Raw genomic sequence first — 19,785 nt, 5'->3', positions numbered from 1 at the left:
TTTATAAATACAGCTATAAATGCTTTTTTTCTTGATTTATAAGCATTTCTATAATGCGTTTAATAATTGTATTTTCATACTTTGTTAATGATCAATTAATAATTTCTAAATGAAGTATAGCATTATTTACAAACCAGTTATTTAAGAGTTGTCAGTCATTCATAAGATCACTTAGAAAGTGTAAGTAAATGTAGTAAATACAGGTAGTTATAAAGCATTTAGTAGTGGTCAGTTAACTATTTTGTGAGCTCATCTAAAGCGAGGACTATTCATGCCTTGTAAAGCATTTATAAAGGAGATTTGAAGGCGCATCAATCTTCTAAACAGTAAAATGTAACAAACACAACACAGTGATACAGAACATAGAAATATTTAACAGCCTTTAAATCTCCTTTATAAATGCTTTATAAGGCATGAATAGTCCTCACTTTAGATGAGCTCACAAACATAGTTAACTGACCACTACTAAATGCTTTATAACTACCCGAATTAACCCTGAATTACAGCATAAATACATGTTAATAAAGCATTTATTAACACACTAAGTAACCATCACTATATGCCTGAATAATAAGATGTATGAATGTACATTTAAATAGTTTATTAATCATTTACTCACACTTTCTAAGTAATCTTATGAACCACTGAAAACTCTTAAATAACTTGTTTATAAAAGATGCAATTCTTCATTTAGACATGATACATTGATCATTAATAAAGGATGAAAATACAATTATTAAACAAATTATAGATATGCTTTTAAATCAAGAAGAAAGCATTTATAGCTGTATTTATAAACTGCTTATTAATGTCTATTAATGCTTTATGAATGATGAATTAACTGTTTACTCATGCTTAATTAATGATTATTAGCGTGTTGTTATTATAGTCTTACCATAACACTTTACAGTAAGATTAATTTATTAAACATTAGTTAATGAATGAACTAACATGAACTAACCATGAGCAATACATTTTTTTACAGTATTTGTTAATCTTTGTCAACATTAGTTAATACGAATCCAGCTGTTCATTGTTTGTTCATGTTAGTTCACAGTGCATTAACTAATGTTAACAATATTTTACTAAAGTATTAGTGAATATATTGAAATTGACATTAACAAAGATTAACAAATGTTGAAGAAGTATTGTTCATTCTTAGTTAATGTTAACTAATGTAGTTAACTATAATGAACCTTATTGTAAAGTGTTACCGAATATATATATATTGTACTTGAATAATTAATACAAATGTTTGGGGAAAGTTAACAGCCTCCACATATTTTCAGTGGATTTAGAGTTCCCCATTATGCTTTTTTTTAGACATTTCCTTTACCTGAGTGTGTAATATATCTGCTGTTTGAGAATGTAAAAGCTCTGCAAAGTTTCAAAGATCAAAGTGCACGACAAATAAAGTTATTGTCTCCTAAAAGAAATAATTGATTTGAGTTGTCAATAACTCCAGTCTCACTTCCTGTTACATACCTATAACAATGTAACACATTTGCATAATGCCAGCCTCTGCTCTTGATTGGCTGCCCACGAAACGCATCATATTAGCCCCGCCCTTGAACACTGTAACTGCTGTTCATGTTGAGAAGAGACTTTATCTGCGAATCCACTCTTCTGCACTTCAACAGGATGAGACTCAATGAGATACGGATAAACTGACACCATTCCTGTTCGTATCACTGCGTATTAAGCATTGAAGTAACGCTGAAATTCATTAATGATAATAGACATTTTGTTTCTGACACGCGCTGTTAGCGGTAGACTAATCACAACAGACTGAGCCAATCTGACCAATCAGAGCAGAGTAGACCAATCACAGCAGACTGAGCCAATCAGAGCAGAGTAGACCAATCACAACAGACTGGGTCATCTGACCAATCAGAGCACAGTAGACCAATCACAACAGACTGGGTCATCTGACCAATCAGAGCAGAGTAGACCAATCACAACAGACTGAGCCAATCTGACCAATCAGAGCAGAGTAGACCAATCACAGCAGACTGAGCCAATCTGACAAATCAGAGCAGAGTAGACCAATCACAACAGACTGGGTCATCTGACCAATCAGAGCAGAGTAGACCAATCACAACAGACTGAGCCAATCTGACCAATCAGAGCAGAGTAGACCAATCACAGCAGACTGGGTCATCTGACCAATCAGAGCACAGTAGACCAATCACAGCAGACTGAGCCAATTTGACAAATCAGAGCAGAGTAGACCAATCACAACAGACTGAGCCAATCTGACCAATCAGAGCAGAGTAGACCAATCACAGCAGACTGAGCCAATCTGACAAATCAGAGCACAGTAGACCAATCACAACAGACTGGGTCATCTGACCAATCAGAGCAGAGTAGACCAATCACAACAGACTGAGCCAATCTGACCAATCAGAGCAGAGTAGACCAATCACAGCAGACTGGGTCATCTGACCAATCAGAGCACAGTAGACCAATCACAACAGACTGGGTCATCTGACCAATCAGAGCAGAGTAGACCAATCACAACAGACTGAGCCAATCTGACCAATCAGAGCAGAGTAGACCAATCACAGCAGACTGAGCCAATCTGACAAATCAGAGCAGAGTAGACCAATCACAACAGACTGGGTCATCTGACCAATCAGAGCAGAGTAGACCAATCACAACAGACTGAGTCATCTGACCAATCAGAGCAGAGTAGACCAATCACAACAGACTGGACCATCTGACCAATCAGAGCAGAGTAGACCAATCACAAAAGACTGGGTCATCTGACCAATCAGAGCAGAGTAGACCAATCACAACAGACTGAGTCATCTGACCAATCAGAGCAGAGCAGACCAATCACAACAGGCTGGGTCATCTGACCAATCAGAGCAGAGCAGACCAATCACAACAGGCTGGGTCATCTGACCAATCAGAGCAGAGTAGACCAATCACAGCAGACTGAGCCAATCTGACAAATCAGAGCAGAGTAGACCAATCACAACAGACTGGGTCATCTGACCAATCAGAGCAGAGTAGACCAATCACAACAGACTGAGTCATCTGACCAATCAGAGCAGAGTAGACCAATCACAACAGACTGGACCATCTGACCAATCAGAGCAGAGTAGACCAATCACAAAAGACTGGGTCATCTGACCAATCAGAGCAGAGTAGACCAATCACAACAGACTGAGTCATCTGACCAATCAGAGCAGAGCAGACCAATCACAACAGGCTGGGTCATCTGACCAATCAGAGCAGAGCAGACCAATCACAACAGGCTGGGTCATCTGACCAATCAGAGCAGAGTAGACCAATCACAGCAGACTGAGCCAATCTGACAAATCAGAGCAGAGTAGACCAATCACAACAGACTGGGTCATCTGACCAATCAGAGCAGAGTAGAGCAATCACAACAGACTGGGCCATCTGACCAATCAGAGCAGAGTAGACCAATCACAACAGACTGGACCATCTGACCAATCAGAGCAGAGTAGACCAATCACAAAAGACTGGGTCATCTGACCAATCAGAGCAGAGTAGACCAATCACAACAGACTGAGTCATCTGACCAATCAGAGCAGAGCAGACCAATCACAACAGGCTGGGTCATCTGACCAATCAGAGCAGAGCAGACCAATCACAACAGGCTGGGTCATCTAACCAATCAGAGCAGACTTGCAGGAAGACATGTGATTGTGACTAGGATGTCTGCGAAGGACAGGTTCACGATAAAGTAGTTGGTCACAGTGCGCATGTGATGGTTTTTCCAAACTGCAAAACAAACTGAAATGAAAGATGCCATGAGTAATAGTACTTTTAAGAAAGTGTGGCTGTAAAAAATGTTCCCAGCCAACAAGCAGTGCTGCAAAGACTACTTACAAACTGTAATCGGTTACTGATTCCAAATTACATGGTGAAAATTGAAGTTAGTTACATAATCCAATACACATTTAAGGTAATATAATCTGACTACCTTTAGATTACTTTTGACCTAACGCGTTTATTACATTGATTTGAATAGGATTATCTTGAACCATATTGATATAAAAATGGTAACAACTGATATGTTCTTTTACATTGTTTTTCCCATGTATTAATTCAAACGCTATTGAAGGAATGATTACGAATGGCACACTGTAGTAAACCAAGATCACAGACATAGCATGTGTGTGGTCTCTATGAACTGCGATTTTAATTTCCTTATGTTCATTTACATAACAGAGGGCTAACTCTGTAACACATTAGTGTTATAAGAATCTTAAATGTCTCTTCTCTTAACACCCAATCCATTTTCATTTGCAAAACACTCTGCATGAAGACAAAGGATCGTAAAGTTTCCCTACAAAGGATTCCCGAGGATGAGACATCTTCATGCTTTATGAGAACCCTGATCACAAGATCAGGCCCTTCCCCTACTTCCCTTATGCTGATTCTGAGAAATTGAAAATAAGCTAGAAGTCTTCCAAAAACCCTTATGTTTCAGCCAGACTGTGGCCTTCATCAATTCATCAAAGACCTTCTGACTCAAACTAGATCTCTTTCATCAAGACAACTTCAGCAAAAATCAACTGGAGCCTCAACAGATTGCATCAGGACATGCAAGGATCAAAATAAGGCTATGTTCAGACTGTCAGTCCAAATCCGATTTTTGTGTATATTCGATCCGATATCTCTGATCAGAATTAACTAATGTGAACAGCAAACAATCACATGAATGCGATTTTTACAAATCTGTTTCAAGCTACATCCATGTCCAATGTAAACATGGTTCCCTGAGAAGGGAACGAGACGCTGCATCGATGACGACACTTTGGGGAATCCCTTCAGTCCTTCTTAAGGGGGCCCGAAGCATACCAAAAGCTTGTCAGATTTTCTCCACTGAGATGTCTTCCTGACATAAGTCTCAAGGGCCCTGACCAGGCAAAGCAACCTAAGCTTCTCTTCTCCTGCCGACACTTGGGTAGGATGGAAGGCCTGAAGGACAACTGGCCAGGCCACATTAGTGGGCACTGTAGGTACATACCCTGGTCTTGATAAATGATAGCTTTTACTCCCTCTGGAGCGAATTCTAGACAGGACGGAGCAACCGGCAAGGCCTGAAAATCTCCTATTCTCTTGAGAGATAACATAGCCAGCAAAAAAAGCCATTTTTAATTTTAGGCACTTGTCTGATGCTGTGTCCAAATGTTTGAAGGGTGCCATGGATAACCCTTATAATACCACAGCTAGATCCCATGCGGGGATTCTAACCTGAGCCAGAAGCCTCATCCTCCAGGTACCACGGAAGAAACGTGTATTAAGATGATGCCTTTCCAGTGAGCTGCCATCCAGTGGGACATGGAAAACAGCCACTGCTGCCACATACACCTTAAGTGTAGAGGGGGACGGCTGGCCGAGAAATTACCTTGCAGGAACTCTAGCACTGAGTCCAATTGGTGCTCTCTACACCATGACGTGAATACTCTCCACTTCAGTGCATGCAGTTTCCTCGTGGAGGGAACTCTAGAGTTTAAGACAGTTTCCACTACCTCAATAGAGAGACCGGCATTCAGGAACTGATACCCCTCAGGGGCCAGACCCAAAATTTCCACTTTTCTGAGTTAGAAGGTCCCTCCTGATGGGAATTTCCCACGGTGGGCCATCCAGGAGGGCTATTAGTTCCAAAAACCAAACTCGGGCCAGCCAGCATTGGGCTACCAATATGACTTGCCCCCAGCCCTGGCAAATTTTCCCTAGAACTCCCGGGTGCAGAGCGATCGGGGGAAATGCGTACAGCCGAAGCCTCGGCCACAGCTGTACCATGGCATCCAGTCTCAGAGAAGCTGGAAAAGTGAGGGAAAACCAGAGCAGACAATGTGAGTTATCTTGTGACGCCAACAGGTCCTTCAGTGTCCTGAATCGAATTCCCGACAGGAACTAACCGAATATATTTTTCAACAGGCATCTCTATGGAGAACGAACTCCCCGTGACCACTAGCTTGACGAGCGGAAGTCGAAGATTGTGCCGGGGGTATTGTGTTAGGATTGTGCTGAGGATTGTTGTCGGGGTAATTCGCTCCGGCCCGGGAAGGGGCGCCCTCAGAGGCCTGACCTCTTTTCAGAAACCCGTTTTGTCTGAATAATGGTCCTCAAATCCATGGCACAAGTTATCACCTCCAATAACTCCTCATTCTGTGGTGATTGGGCTGACGAATCACACAAATCACTACCTTCGACACTGAGCACATCAACTTCCTTAGAAGAAGATAAGCCCAGCATCATACTCTCGCTCAGGGTGGAAGAAGCCGCAGAGCGAGCTTCCAGATCCCGAGCGTGAGTACTAGAGCTAGCTGATGAGGGCTGTGAAAGGGCCGAAACCGTCTCAAATCCCTCCCCTCACTCCATCTGTGATCCCCACGAGTGAAGCCGCCAGGTTGCCTCGGCCACCGCAAGACCTGCACCACGTGGGACACAGAGCTGGCTGCTTTGATCGCCAGCCGGAAGCGAAGCGTTCTGAGAGGTGCCAATGCTCATACTCAACCCCCTCGAGGGCTGACCGAGCCAAACAACTAACACACAGATTATATGGATCCCCATCTGGAATATAGCGAGGACAGGAATGAACACACTTTCTGTATTTACGTTGTTCACTTGCCTTATATATATATATATATATTAGTGCTGGGCAACGATTAAAAAATTTAATTGCGATTAATCGCATGATTTCCTTGCGATTAATCGCGATTAATCGCATTGTTGCGCGCAAAATTGAATAATGAATTCTAGTAGTGTATTGCGCACTTTTGATTTAAATGTACTGCTACAAAAGTGCAATAACATGTGGTTTGCAAAAACTTTAAACAAATAAGGTGCTTTTATACCAGCAGTATTCCCTTTACACAGTATCAATAAAATATTTCTTGTAAATCTCAACTTAAACATTAACGTAATCAAATCAAATATTTAAACAAAGCTATTTGCCACTGCCAGGGCATTACCTTTTATCTAGCTTGTTAAAACGAGTCCAGTTTTCTTGTTTTTTTTTTCTGAACAGGTATCTTGTATCAGGGAGCAGCAGAAACAGTCTATGTAGTCAAAGGGTCATGATCACTACTACAGATATAAGTCGACCAACGTTACTTCTCTGATAGCAGCTTAGGTTTGGTCATGGCATGCCATTTCCCACGTAAGATTACATTAAACAGAGGTAAAGCCCAATGTATACTTCTGCGTCGAAGTCACGCCGTAGCTGTGTAGCGCGCGTACCCTGGCGTGCATCTCTCCAAAAATGTAACGTCAATTCTACGCGTACCGCAAGCGCTGTGATTGCTAGAACCGCTCCCCGGGTTTCACACTCTCCCTCTGCATGTGTAATTGCGCGTCAACGCGGACAACGACGCAGATATATAAATGAAAACCAACGCGTAGTCTATAGCGTAGAGGCTCCGGCGTAGGTCCGACGCAGAATTATAAATCAGCCTAGAGTGAGGTGAAGTGGTCGAGCACAGGTGCAGCGACAAGCGGGTGCGTTCCTGTGAAACTGTTGCGGTCATGCTCGCCTCACGCACGCGCCCGCGCGTTGCCGAAGTTGAATTGTCTAACTTTTTTGTACACGACGCGCAGCACAAATCATTGGAAGAGAGACTGATCCTCGGCTCGCTGTTTGTGAGTTTCCAGAATCTAAATAGTTATCAGGACATCAACAGGAGGGAATTCACATGGCAGAGCATCCCCGCTAAACTAAACGCAGGCCTATCAGGTAAAGTTTTGTATAATTTTAATTGAAGTTAAAAAGGCTACAGCTGCGTAGCGCACAGAAGCCGTTGCATGCTACTATCCATAGAGCGCCTGTCATTCACTCGCGGGGCGCTGTCTCCCTTTCTGTTCACCTGAGAGAACCTGCCAAAGCCTCTCCACTGCTTGTTTGGGTGGGTTATTTGCTGGCTGACCAACATCCCACCCCTCCTGTGATCATGGTTTGACTGTAGGCCTATGTGTATTCAGAGCCAGTGAGCAACGGACTTTCAAAAAAAAAAAAAAAAAAACCTCTGCGTTAACGCGCGATAAAAAAATTGTCGGCATTAATTAATAAATGCGTTAACGCGATAATAACGCGTTAACTTGCCCAGCACTGATATATATATATATAGTCTACGGGACAGACAACACCAAATAAGACTTAGACAGACAGAGAACGCTTGCTGAAGATCAGAAAGCTGACAACAGCCTCCTTCGGTTCTGCCGCTGCCTTAGAAGACACATAGTCCAGCACGGCGGCTACACATATCCATGTTGTAAAGTTTAAATGAGACAACATCTCTATTGCAAACCTGTCCATGTTGTTCTCGCTCATTGGAACATATTGCACAAAGCAGTCCTTTCCTTTGGTGTTTTTACCCAGATACACTTGTTTCGGTGCCCCATATTTAAAATTCCTCTTGAAATATGTCTTCCGGGTTTCATCAGAACTAAATACTCCCTCATTATACAACCTCAGAAGATTGCTCTTGTTTAGACCAGCTATGATGTTATCAATATCAATTGCTGACATATTGAGCTTTGTTAATTCATCTCTCGGTTTTGAAAAAATATGTTACAAGTTACTGTCATGTACCACCAAGTCTGAATAGTGGTGGCAGGTAGCAGCATTTTAGCTTGCATCCTCAAATAGAACAGTGCCAAATCTCAAAATCTACAAGACTGTGATCATGGATGTCACTGTCATGCCTAACGTCCCAGCTAGTGGCATCTGTATGCACTTGTGCAGGGTTCTCCACACAGTGTCTGTGTTTCCTGCTGATGTGGGATGTGAAGGATGACTTTACATGAAAGTTTTTTTCACAGCTGGGAAAGGGGCAGGTGATCTTTTTCCCATCTCTTATATGCCATTTTAAATGGTCACACAAGTTTAGCAAATTGGGAGATGTATGCTCACAACCCGCAAAAGACAAATCACTGCATCCGTCTGAGCAGGTCTAACGTTAACGTTACAGCTAACCGTCTGTTTATTAGGCTGTGTGTGCTTCCGACACATGTGTGACTTAAGGCCAGACAATGTCTGAAAAATGCAAGGACAAGTCGGCAAACCACAGCCGAACCCAGAATTAGCCTGGTTCCTGTGCATTATGACATGGTGGTAAAATCTGGAAAGCGTTCGCCCTGAAAAATTACACTGTTTACACACAAATGGCGCTACCATCTTGACAGCGCAAGTTAATTTAGGAGCCAAACAACGCTGGTTAGTTAATGTTACATTACCGGCTTTTTTATCGTATATCTGTCCGTTTAAAAAATGTTTAACGTCACGTTGAGTAGCTGAACTGAGTTGATTTTACTCACCAGTTGACGTTGGACGTGTTAACGTTATAGCTAACGTTGTCAGCGACCATCCGTCCAACAAGACTCCGAAGACACGTCGCAATTCACGGCGCAGACTACAAACTGAAAAAATAAAAAAACAAAAAAACAAAAGACGGACTTCAAACAAGAAAATACTGTTGAAAACTAATCTTCGTTTGTCCAGCTCAGTTTACTCAAGTCAAGGTTAACTTTACCATGAGCAAACGTTAACTTTTCAAATACTAACGTTACCGTTACTCCTTAAGTTAAACTTCCGTCAAGTCAGTCAGTCAGCCTCTAACGTACAACAGTTAACCGTTGGAGGTTAGCTAACGGTTAGAGGCAGAAGAACACAAGTGACGTAGCGTTATAACATTGAAATATTTAAAAATTAAACAAAAACAAAAACGGTTAAAACTTTTGGTATAATGCTAACAGGAATATTTAAATAATCAATAATACATTGTTTGATAACCAGCTAACATTAGGTTTATACATTATAAGCTTAACTAAATGTTAGATAAACGTTAAGTTACCATAACATTACACAGTTAAGTTAATGTTAACCACTATCTTTTTATCTTCTAACGTAGCTAAGGTTAGAACTGTATGACAGCAAGTTACCCTGGCTAGAAGTAAATTATTTACTTCTATATTTATAAATGTAATAAAATACATACATAAAATAATGAAATGAATAGAAATCGCTTACTTACATTTATGTTGAGTTTTTTTTCCTTCTTTGTCCTTTTACCGCCACTTACAACACAAAACATACCCCTCCCATTGGTCATTTTTTTGCAGGCAGCTTTATTACTGTAAATGCATTTACAGTAGAGAAGAATTACAGTCGTGAGGGAATAGTTTCCCATAATCCTTTGCTATTTACAGTAATATACTGTAAAGTATATGTCTGGTATTGTACTGTACATATTACAGTAAAATACTGTTCAAAATACAAAAATCAGTTACAGTGTATGTTTTTAGTCATCCATTATGATAAATCCATAGCAATAGTTTGGATTTGTTTTGTCTCTAAAAGATCAGAAAGTTGTTCCCATGATGATTAGGTGTGCAACTAACAATCATTTCCCTGGTCAAATGGATTTAATTAGTTTTGTCAATAACAAGTTTTCTCAAAGCTCAAGGGGACGTCCTCAAATGTCTTGTTTGGAATCATAGAATCCTTTATTCCCCCCCCCCCCCCCCCCTTAATTACTTTAATTATCAGAAATCGTTGATGATTAATTTAAAAGTCAACAGTTAATCGATTAATCGTTGCAGCTCTAAGGAAGATATCCAGCAGTGTCCAAGGTCTTCAAATGTCTGTTTTAAAGACGGCGACAGTCCAAAACTAAATATTCAGTTTGCTGCGATAGAAAACTGGGAAGCAGAAAATGTTTGGATCAAACCATCAACCTAATCGTTTTTGAATATTACAGTCTTGTTTAAACTTTTACAGTATCAGGCTTTACAATTCACGTAATCTTCATGTATGAACAAATATATAATTTAAATACAATGTATGCTCCTTATTACCTGTATTATTGTTAAAGTGAGCTCTGGTCGCAGCTTCTCCAACGTCTCAGATTTTCGGCTTCTCTTTTCTTTTAAATGTTTAAAAACTCTGTAAACGGAAGATTTTATGGTTTTGAACTGTTGGTCGGACAAAACGAGACATCACTTTCAGCTCTGAAGATATTGTTTTAAACAGTGAATTTAAACTGGCGACCTGTCCAGGGTGTACCTCGCCTTTCGCCCGATGTCAGCTGGGACCCTGTACGCCGGATAAGCGGTTGACGATGGATGAATGGATGGAAGCAAACCACCCGTGTGAGACACCTGAATGCATCACAGTCGCCTTTATTGGAATAACATTTCAGCCAATCAGCGATCAGTGTAACAAACACAAAGCCTTTGAAGATGCGTCTGATTATCTGCTTCGTCTTTCATAACTCAGACAAACATTGTCTGGAGTTTAATTATTAGCTTCCCACATTAATGACTTGAAGTTAATTAATGAAGTGAAAGGTGTGTTGTGGTTTTTCCTCAGAGATAGTAACTGGTTTTGACCAGCAGATGTCAGCGCACTCTCTCTGAGCAGTCTTGTAGCTGTAATGATGAATAAGTGAAAAAGCTGCCTCATGTTAATCAAACGTCCTCAGTTTGTGTTCCGAAAGCCGTCCTGTGGATTTGTTTAACAACCAAACTTCTCACCAGTGAGCGTACTGGTTTATCTGCATCATGTCTGGATCTCTGAGGAGAGACCCCCCCCCCCCAGCCAAGCCAAATTGGTTCAAAGTTCATCTAGCCTGTTCACTGTGCGGCTAATATGTTGGTGTTTATTCCAGTTCATGACACCAAAATTGACTCTAAATGCAGATTGTCTATATTTCTAAACACACACACTTCATGAACAGAATTGTTGAACAAATATAGGGTCCGTTTGTTGGTGCAGTGTGCTAATTTCAACCACTTAAATGTTATTTACCAAGGATTCATTATTATATTTAGTAAATAATGGACTGCTGGGACTCACTGGGGCCAAAGCCAGTGGAGAAGTCACTCCACGTCACTGTGTTTCAGTGCCAATATGTATGTGGTGTTTGTAATTACCTGGATTTCTCCATAAATTGGTCATAAAATTTGATCTGATCTTCTAATACAACAGTAGACAAACACAATTTGCTTAAACTAATACCACACAAACAAGTATATGTTTTTATTGAACACACTGTGTTCACATTCACAGTGCAGGGTGTAAAAATTGTGAACCTCTAGGCCAGTGACTTCTGCAAAAGCTAACTGCAGTCAGGAGTCAGCCAACCTGGGGTCCAATCAATGAGTCGAGGTTGGAGGTGTTGGTTAGAGCTGCCCTGCCCTGTAGTTGAGTGACATGAACATGAACCATGTGACCCACAAGGATTCTGAATCTCAGCTGACTCAACTTCTGTCTCTTGTTGAATCCGTGTCTGAGGACAGTCTCATCAGTCACCACACCACCCTGAACACCTCAGCATTTATTTCAGCCACTGAGCCTTTTTCTCTAGAGTTAGGGCCCGTGTCCACCAAAGCGTTTTTTTGCCAGCTGAAAGAGAAGGGTATTCCTGCACATCCGGAGGCTGCAGTTTCAGGACCCTAGTTTTCTGTTACAGCGCCACCTACCGAACTGGATCACCAAAAACACTCATTTAACCCCTTTCGCGGCAAAGATCACAGACGGCCCCAGATTATTGTTGTTTAACATTCATTATTCGTTAAAACATCACACTCTTACTTATTTGATCTATACAAACTGAGCATCATTAGACATTTAAAACTCCAGCTTCGATAGTTGACCACTGTTTATGATAAAACTGGTTTGCAGTGACATTCATTTCTTAATTTATGACAGGAGTGCAAAATTATTAATCTGTAACGTTCGTTATTTTGAATAGAAATCATCACCCATAAAGCAGTCATTCACGTCTTCTCCGGTTTATTTGTGTTCACATATACAATATACAGCATCCGCCAGCTCTTAGTCCAATGGTGCACATATTTGGAGAAATAATGATTTTCATGTTCCACTAAATTATGCAATCTGAAGCTCAAACAGCAAACACAGCGAGATCTGTCTATGGATCTGTCTCTCCTCATCCTGATTTGCGTCAGTTATGATCTCTGCGCGCTCTTATTTGCTAAAGAGCTGTCAATCATCTGACGTGGTTTAACGTGACAATAATCCTGCCCTTCTGCATGACGGCTACTGTGTATGCTGTGTACACTTCCTCATTCTGACCTCTGTGATAACTAAGCTAAGACACATCTCTTCACCTGAAACAAGAAGCTAATAAATGCACGATTTCGAGCATATATGGTTTGTGTGTGATTTGGGATATTTTCATAAGAATAAAGAATGTTTACAGTATTGCTAAGCAAGGTGTAGCCATTAGCTGCATATAAAATGCTAAATATATATTTCAACATCTTTTTTGACTTAAAAACATTTTAAACCGCAACCGGAATATGATACAAATACTCGATGGTGGTTTAAAGTGAGCTTTAAGTAAAAGTGTAATATGAATCTTTTAAATTGTGTCATGTAGCTTGATGCTACTTGCTCTAATCCACCTGCTGCAGGAGCTTTTCTAGTCCATAATCTTATTTGTTAATATATATATATATATATATATATATATATTTTTTTTCTAACAAGTCTTTTAAGATAATAAGTGGATCTTGATACTATGTACAAACTAAACCACCTGGATCCTAGAACTGCGGTCCTGAAACCGCAGCCGCCGCTATATCATCCAGTTCGGTAGGTGGCGCTGTCACAAAAAACTGGGGTCCTGAAACTGCAGCCTCCGGTTGTGCAGGAACATACTACTGAGCTGAAAACGGCAGCTGCTCTTCTGAAAACGGCCAACAGGGAGCGCTAGCGGGCATTTTTGAGGCACAGCGTTTTTTCCGACTGCTTTGGTTGCTATGATACCTAAAATCTGTGGTTGTAGTACTCCTACCTAACTTTACTGGATGTAAAAATATCAACATGGAGTAGAGTACTTGCTCTGTATAAAGAGAAGGCTAAAGCAGGAAGAGAGAGAGGACGGACTCGCCAGGATAGTAACCGTTGCTACGGTGTGGTATTTGTCCCGCCCCTCCTCTACTGTGATTGGACAGCTGGGTAAAAAGTGCCATTGACGAGCGCAGCGTTTTCCCCAAAGTTGAAGATTTTTCAACTCTCGCCATTTTTCAACTCTCGCCGACCCAGCGCGGAAAAGATGCTCAGCGCCTCATTGGAATTAATTGAAAAAAGATTCTGGCATCAGAAATAAAGGCTTTGGTGGACACGGGCTCTTAGAGATGGAAGGACATTAAAATTAATCTTTCAACACAAATAATAATTTTAATCGTTTTATTTCAAAGAATATAGGATTCTTAAAATTATTTTATATGATTATGAAACATTTGAGTTCAGTAACTGTTACATGATTTTGGTTACAATAAAAATGTCAAACATTCAAATCAAAGCACAACATAAAGTTGATATGATTTAACTGACAGAATAAATAAAGTTACTCATAAGGTTGTTCTGGAGGGATGGAGTCTCCAACTGGATTACATTTAACTTGAACCCACATAGCAAAATTGGTTTGGCCCAGTGACGGGCCACATATGGCCCATGGCATAGCCATACCTCAGCCAAATGTATGACTATAGCTGGCCCTATTCTGGTCCTTTGTAGGACCAAACAATTCCCAGACAGCAAGTGTCGACCCAGATCCGGCCCACATCTGGGCCGTGTGGAATCCACGTGTACAAGAAGTGGGCCGGATCTGGGCCGACACTATGTTGCTGTCTGGGTTGATTCATGTCAGCCTCAACTAAACCATGATCTAGCCAATTTATATACACCCTGCTCAGCTGAAAAATGTCTGAAACACAACAGTATTCTTAACAAATGTTTATTTTTTCACATTTAAACAAAACAATTTACAAAAAAACAAACAAACAAAAAACTTCTTGAATGTCAAGCTCTTGAATGTCAGCTCTTGAACAAGTCTTTTTCATACCGTGGCTTTACTCGGGTCTTTTGTTCTTGAACCTGAAACAAACACAAAAGAGAACATTATTGAAAAAATATTTATATAAATTATTAATAATATAGAAAGCACACACACACACACACACACACACACACACACACACCAAACAAAAACAATCATAAATGAATAAGACTACAAGGTCTGTGTACGTTTTGATAAGTTTGTTTTTCAGTTTAAAATGAAATAAGCAGAAACAAGAAAATGTTTTTTTTTTTAAATAAACAAAAATATAAGATTTTGACTATATTTTCATTTTTTGGTTCACTGCTGAAATCTTGTTTTTTTCATTTATTCTTATTTAATTTCAAAATGAAAGACAAACTATCAAAACCCAAAAACCCACTTGCTCATTTGTTACATAATTTATCAAACAAAAATTTTAACAAATTGCATAAATAATGAGTGATACCACAACACAATCCACAATGGATTAGAAATGCAAACACACACACACACAAACATAGGCTAAATTTGATGTCAAATGTTTAGGAGGTCCAAATCTCTCTTTTACTCACCATGGCTAACTTACATTTAGGCTACTTGCTAAAAAATACAGTCAAGCTGTTTTTCAAAACTTTAAACTGCCAGTGTGTAATATACATGATAATAACATGTAATCGCTGTAATGATGTAAGTTAGCATAATTGCAAAAAATGTATAGGCTATTTCTTAAATGTCAAACTTTTTTTGTATGTGTTACAAATACTGATTGTATCTCTGTGTCGCTGCATATTTGAAATTTTAAGAGGGCTTTGTCGTGATATGTTGTTTATATAACACAAATTAGCATTTAAAATGATCGAACTTAAAATTTGATAATCTCTATAGAAGATATAAATATCCTAAGGGCACAAAATTGTTAAATCCTCAATCAATAGAATATAAACAAAAGTAATCAATATCCTTATGATATTTATATTTTTGTGTGATGTTTCAGGTGCCAATTGCTGCTATACATTTTGGTATGTTAATCCATCAGTGTATGTCACTTAAATTGAAATGGCTGTGATATAAAAATAAAGATGTCTGATGTCATTTAACGTTAAATGTAATCGACGAACATTTAGTCAACTTCTACATTTTAACTAACAGCTACAATTATACATTGTGGCACATCTTTAACATTTCACTTTCCGGCTATACAAACTCATACTAACTCTAAAATTAAAAATTATCACTTACCAAACTTCGCTCGCTTTGAGGTGAGAAGTCCGCAACCGTTAGTGAAATGCAGTCGAGTGCATCAGTGCGCGGCGCGCCCACTTCTTCTTCGGCAGCGCTGGATCCGGAAGTATAAAAAAAAAAACAAAAAAAACATGTGGGTTGAAGCGTTCAAAACCATTAACTAAACCCAAGGGGGTAATCCATCGACCGGAAGTTGAAGCCGGCCGGGTGTCGTCATGTTGTAGCAGAACTTCACTTGCGTTAGCATTTCCATTGAATCCCATTCATTTTGGCGTCACTTTGACAGCGAATAACTTTACATCTGAGGCGTTTAAAGACTCCATTTGTCCATTATTTATTTCTAAAGAAACACGACAATGTATAAAGTGCTCCATTACCTTCTATGTTACATTATGGCCCCGTAGAAACAGATTTAGTAAAAATAGGCTAACGATTGCGTCATAACCACTCGACTCTCTGTCACGCTGTACAGAAATGACCGTACAGACAGGAGGAGAAGCTCGCAGGCGATCGGGGGGACGTCCCGTCAAGGGAGAAGCCCATAGATAATGAGTCCATAAAAGCAACGCAATACTTACTCCTGCTCACTCACGCCAAAGAACTCTTTGCTCAAGTTCCCCGTCTCTGCAAGATTTACGTTGGCAATTTTCACGCACAGCTACTAGAAGAGTAACGTCTGTCAGACAGGTTGCTCACGTCATCAAGCTTAGTTTGAGTCGGTTTGAGTCTGCGCGTCAGGAACGGAAGTGCTCAAAAATAGCTAAAAATGGGCTTCAACTGTCTCAACTGAGTTCCAATGAGATCGCTCTGTCCATTTCTTATACTGTCTATGACTAAACCGGCTAAATCGCAAGATTGCACAGTTTCAATTGAAGAAAAAAAAAAGAAGAAAAAAAAAAGAAGAAGAAAAAAAAATATATATATATATAATATATATATATATATATATATAAAGAAGACAAAAATACAAGATTGAGTGTAAAGACTACAATGAGAGGTAAAACTGCAAACCCATGATGCATTGCGGTTTAGGCGCGCTTTCTGGGCGCGTTTTTCTAGATGCAACCTGATTGGTAAAAAAATTTTAAAAATGTTTTTTTTGTGTGTTTTTTTTGTTGCCATATTAGGACGTTGTAAGAAAGAAACGATTGGCCTTCTTGTGCATGAAATGAGACAATCAAACAAATCAAGTTCTATTGTAAATTTAAAATGTATGGTGTTTCATATTTTAAATTATTATTAGGCTAATTAAACCTTGTTAATAGAGAGCAATAAGCCCATGGTGCAAACAGGAATAGGGGAAACAGCTGTGTTTATGAAAATATTATCAATTATAAAATATCTGAAATTACATTTTAACTGTGGGATAAGTCTGGCCAGACATATGTGGGCCACATTTCTATATTTTACGTGTGAGACAAATAATCACTGGCCCATATCCTGTTTGCCGCCTTAAAAACGGTTCAATCTGCCCATAACCGGGCTATGTTCGGTTCACATGCCTCATGCCAGTGCCGGCTGAAAGCTGTGCCGGCTTCATGTCAAATCTGGGCCAGAATTCTTTGCTACCTGGGAGCAGCTTAAGCTACAGTCAGCAAACAAATTTGGCCCAGATTTGGCATGTGTCTGGCACAGCTGGCATTCATCCGGCACTGGCATACAGCATGTGGGCCAAACATGGCCCGGGTTTGGCAGAGATGGCACTGGATTTAAGACGGCACCCAAGACATGGGCCAGATATCTAATGGAGTATTTGGCCCAGATGTCAATTATAGATATGTGGGCCATATATGTATGGCCGATCTTGAGCCACATTTAAAATCATTTAAAATTTAAAAATATTTTTGAGTAAAATCCCAATGTTTTCCCATACAGAAAAGTAATATATTCACAAATATGTCAAACACTGTAAAATATATTGAAATACATTTTGAAAATATATTTTTAAAATGCATAACATATTATTGTTAAATAATATGTTAACATTTTCACTGTAAAATATATTTTACAGTGTTTCACATATATGTGAATATATTACTTTTCTGTATGGGAAAACATTGGGATTTTACTCAAAAATATTTTTAAATGATTTTAAATGTGGCTCAAGATCGGCCATACATATATGGCCCACATATCTATAATTGACATCTGGGCCAAATACTCCATTAGATATCTGGCCCATGTCTTGGGTGCCGTCTTAAATCCAGTGCCATCTCTGCCAAACCCGGGCCATGTTTGGCCCACATGCTGTATGCCAGTGCCGGATGAATGCCAGCTGTGCCAGACACATGCCAAATCTGGGCCAGAATTCATTGCTACCTGGGAAGCTGCAGCTGATGCAGAGCTACACTTCTGTTTTTGCTTGGTTTCTGGACGGTTTTTCTCCTATTGGAGAAGGTTTCTTCAAGTGAAAGATTAACAGCATTTCTATGATGCTAGAAAGTTTTGCTCAATTAGCACCAAATATTGTTCTCACCGCAGTCTCTGTAGGAAATGAGGACCTGAGCTCAGTTGGAAACAGCTGGACTTTAAGGGTTAAGGACGTCTTAACCTTCCTGTTCTTAAATCACCCCAGTTGTTCAGCCTCATCACATCCCATTATAATTACAGGAACACACTTTCACAAATATTACACAGTTACAAAGCAACAGGATGGAACAAGTGCCATTGATTTTAGAAGTGGCGACTCTGCTTGGAATGGAGGAGGTATTAACTTCTGCCTCGCTGACCAGGGTCAGTCTGAGCTCTGCATGGACTATTTTGTATCTAGTGATGAACGTTTTGGGAATAAGTGTTGGAACATTGATGCACAGGGAAGCAAAGATATTATTCTTGGCCTGGGAGAGTCACATCAGTTAGAGTACCAGACACTACAGATGAAAGTACTCATGTTTATACCAGTCGGCACTGTGAAAGTGGTTTCAGGTTATAAAGCTGTATCAGAGTCAAGAACACACAGGAACACACGTCAACCTGTAGGTTAGATGTTAGATAATTGGGGTAATAATATTATATTTACCTTTGTTTAGACTTCCAAAAATAACTGGCATTGATAGTTGGCCTAAAGGTGAAATGCACCCAAATTTTAAGGTTTTAAGGGGGAAACTGGTGAACATCAGTGCAAAATAGGTGTTTCTTCATCAGACTTGACTCTAAAGCTGTTTCACAGACAGTTGTTTTGTCCTGATTTTCTACAATGACAGCGGCGAGTCCAGTGTTATGATCCTCTCTATATATCCAGCTATGACATTAAGACCCAGGATGTATTATAAGGGGAAAGTTTCTCTGCATCTCGCTGATCATGTGATTGGATTCAGACACCGTGCATCTAACCAGAAAACAAGGTTTGTAATTATACAGTAATATAAATGCATATAACAACAAGCAAACAACAGACAACTACAAACCATAAAAGAAGATTAAACCACAGATAATGAAATGCGATAATGATATTCTTGCAAATGTGACAAAATAACGAAAACTATTTTTAGCTCTTTGCCAGGTGGCGAAATAAGTTTATTTTATTGCCCTCTTGTGTTGTTAGTCTTCTTGCAGTAGGTGATCACATCAGCCATCAAGGAAACTGATCCCGCATCAACATTTGTTTATGCTTGTACCTGCTGCCTTTCTTGTCGCGCCCTTGAAAATGAAAACACAGTGGAAGAGCAGAAGACTGATGCAGACGACCAGGCACGTGCACACATAG

Source organism: Rhinichthys klamathensis, unplaced genomic scaffold (genome assembly GCF_029890125.1).
Source record: "Rhinichthys klamathensis goyatoka isolate OS25496 unplaced genomic scaffold, OSU_Roscu_1.1 h1tg000155l_1, whole genome shotgun sequence".
NCBI lineage: Eukaryota > Metazoa > Chordata > Actinopteri > Cypriniformes > Leuciscidae > Rhinichthys > Rhinichthys klamathensis.
The sequence above is the reverse complement of the archived record's forward strand: the minus strand, read 5'-3'. Positions refer to the sequence as shown.